Here is a 3,672-nt window from a genome sequence, read left to right as displayed (position 1 = left end):
GCCCGCAGCGGCTTCGGCGGCGGCTCGCGAACGCGGCCGTCGGCGAATCTCGGTTGGCGAGTCACGTATTCGTTGCAAAGGGCACAGCGCAACTTCGGTCAGATGAAGGTCAAATTTCCAGCCACGACGAAACAGCTCGTCGAGATTAGTAAAGCTTTGCTGTTATGTTTTCGGAGAATACAAAATGCTTTTTATGTTAGTAGCTTCGTATGACACGGAAGTCGGTTTACGAAAACAAATCTATAGGTTGCTTAAAAAAGCTACTCATTAATTTTGTAAAGTCTCCATTCGACATTAAAAGCAAGGAACTTATTTTATACGTCGGGTATAAAATGCAGTGTTCTCCTGTTCCCACATAGCATGGTTTGTCTTCCGTTTGACGTTCACGAAATCTTTCCTAGGGCCAAATCATGGAAGATGTACCGCCGTAACCAATGTTGCTAGTGGTGGAACGATGAAACAACTTGCAATTTCGGGGTAGTACAGGGTGTCAGGTCAGTATGATATGCACAGGGCGTAGCGCAACCTCTACATTTTGCTCTTCGGCACTCTGCCGAAAGACAAACCCCCCGAAAATTCCGCGACAGAAACTTATTTTTGGTTTTTGGAACGTCGCACGGAATTATTTTGCGTGTTCTTGTCGCAGGTCTTTTGCAGCTCACATCATGATGATGATAGTTCGCTTTTTCTGGCGCAAGACCATCAAACTGCACAGAGCGCTCAAATATAAACTAGCTATAGACTAATGCGGAGTGGCAGAAAAATTGCTAAAATGGTGTTTAGATTTAATATGACTGGCGTACAAGGCGAGAACGAAGAGCAAGAGGGTTGAAAAGGATAAATAAGGTGACTGGTGTATAGTACCAGGTGAAAGAATATGTGAGGTACTGGAAGAGGTGTAAAGAGGTAACACTATCACAGTCGCGTCGACTCGACCTTTAAGACGTGCTGAAGCAAACAGGAAGTAGAGAAACTTCAGGTAATTGTCATCATCCTTGTTGGAAAGCCTGTGGTTTGTTGCCAGAAATATAACATCGCTGGAAAATAAGTCCTGGCATATCTTTGCAAAGGTTGCGACAAGGATCTAGAACACTGGCACAGTTCTGTTACGCCAAAAGGGTTTAACTCAACAGACAGCTTTAAATCTACTACTCGCCTGTGAACAGAGGGGGACTGGCCTTTCCGCTCGAAGGCCTTCGGTTGTGGATACCCGGCGAATGAAAATGTCAACTACCTTATGCCGCGACATATCACTTTTGTTGCTAAATAACCTTCGTTTGCATGTTTGGGGTATGGTGTGCGGGTATTTTTATCAGCGTTGGTGTCGTTTTTATCAGCGCCAGCACATTTTTGTCTCGCTCCGTATAAGGTCTACTGACTTATGTATTATATTATACCCCAATCCCGCGTGCGGCATACCGCGTGGGTTCTGGCACTGGTTCGGGAGTTACATCGCGGTGATTTCAGGAGTACCTCAAGGCTTGGCACTCGTCCCTGTTCTCTTTAACCTTTTTGTTAATCACATCAAGCCCTTTATTAGGCACTGGTAGTTCTCTCAGTATGATACGAAGCTCTATCACAGGGTTTCTTGAACGGGGCGATTGCGTCCTGCTGCAAAATGACATTAACGCAGCTGCGGCATGGTGCTACAGATACTATTTAAAACTTAATCTCTCCAAAAATATAGACTTATATACTCATAACACTCCCGAGTTCATTCTTTACGTACTCGGTTCTCAGTGACTACAAACCCAGACCTACTACCACATAAGAATTCTACACAACATATCACCAAACATGTGCCCCACCGCATGCCCATCCTGTAAAACACCTGGCACCACATACCACATAGTCTGTGCTTGTCCTCGCCACCCAATCCCCATCTCTTCCATCTCCTTGGAGCAGGGGAGTGCGAACTTATCAGCTTCTTGCTAGAGACGCAGGTTAACCTTGTGTCTCCGGCAAGAGCGGCAGCCACGACTCGCGGTTATTAGGACTAGAAAGGCCACCCACATCATTTCCAGACCCAATAAACGGTTTTCTCTTCCTGCTGCTCCCGTAAAAAGCGCTACGGTAGTGCGTAATTTGGGTGTAATGATTGATGCAAAACTGCTTTTAAGCTCGCATTTGAACTACCTGACCGACGCCTGTCTCCTTAAGTTGGCGTTATTTCCCGGGCGGCCAGTGAGTTCACCGACAGATCATGCTTCTTCCCACTGTACTGCGCCTTAATTTTACCTAAGCTCAGCTTTTCCAGTGCAGATTAGAATTATTTAAGCTCGTCGGAGCCGCTTCGAATGCAAGGATTACTAAACGCTTCATGAACCATATTTTGTCGTTACTCACCAATGAGCTAATTGGGGTACGGCGGGCTTCTCAAGCTTTCAAATCTCGATGAGCTATCTATTGGCCGACCGAGGCGTGGCGTGGTTTTTCTTTTTAACTGCATTCGTTCCAAGTTTGACAGCCGTTGCTTTGTGAGCTCTGTTCACCTCCGAGTGCCAAGCAGACAACTGTGGCCACATGGCTGCTTTCATGGTGACAGAACACTGAACCTGGCACCAGCTAGCCGATGCCAACATGCCTCTATCAGTCTGTTTTTGTCTTCTATTGACATTTAGTGCAACGACATGGTTTTATTTTGGCGCTCCTTGAAAAACTTGATATTTTGAATGTCCATGTCGTGAAGAGGTAGCACTTGCACTTTTCCCTCTGTTCTTGTGTTTCACCAAAAGCACCACTTTTCCTATGCTTGTATGTGTTCGCTAGTGCATACTCTACTCCCGACGTCCGAGCTCTTGTTGTTCAGGATATGTTTTTGCCCTCTTTGGTCAGATTCCACCCAAATCTTGGTTTACTACCCTTCCTTATTTGTTGCCTGCTTGCATGCCGTATATTTATGTACCCAATGAATTACCCAAAAAGGCCCAGCACTCTTTTTGAAGACTTCAGATAAATAAATAAATAAATAAATAAATAAATAAATAAAGAAATAAATAAAACTTGCACTACAGTTTTATTACTTCGAGCAGTTAAAAAGAGCAAAACCCCTCCAACATGTTTAAAAAAGATTTTATTCTGCAGTTTCCAGACGTTGTAGTTGAATGTGCACCGTGAATGTTCCTCAAATGAGCGCACAAAATCTGTTGTGCAGGATCTGATCAGAAATAAACGATGTTATCGTTATTTTGTGAAGAGATGGCGCAAAGTCCTGGATGTGCCATTGGCATAACTCTGGTGCACCAATGAATAGAGGATGGCGTGGACTGAGAGATATTTACTGGTGGTGGAGTTCATGAAAGTTCATGAAATAGAGACCGCCAATGATTTTTTTGCCGTCAGCGCTGCGGCAAGTTTAGCAGCTTCGACATTTTCTCGCCACTCTATGGCCAGACATTTAAATGCCACAGCAATATATGCCCGATTAGGTAAAAGTGTGGCACCGGGCGTCGGCGTAACGTGAATATGGACATAAGAATAGACTACAACGCAACAAAAATATGTTTTTGGAGAACGCGAGTAAAATACGCAGCCCCTAGTCACCCGTAAGCCTTGGATTCGGCGAAAAAAACGAGGTTCTGGTGAATGCGTTGTGGCATTCGACATAAAATGTGCATTGGAAACATTTATTCATGCTCAGAAGAGTAATATAGCCTGCTGATTACAGCAGTA

The sequence above is a fragment of the Haemaphysalis longicornis genome, unplaced genomic scaffold (genome assembly GCF_048455015.1).
Source record: "Haemaphysalis longicornis isolate Haplotype H1 unplaced genomic scaffold, Haemaphysalis longicornis Haplotype H1 scaffold_10, whole genome shotgun sequence".
NCBI classification, from domain to species: domain Eukaryota; kingdom Metazoa; phylum Arthropoda; class Arachnida; order Ixodida; family Ixodidae; genus Haemaphysalis; species Haemaphysalis longicornis.
This window is presented reverse-complemented; position numbering follows the sequence as displayed.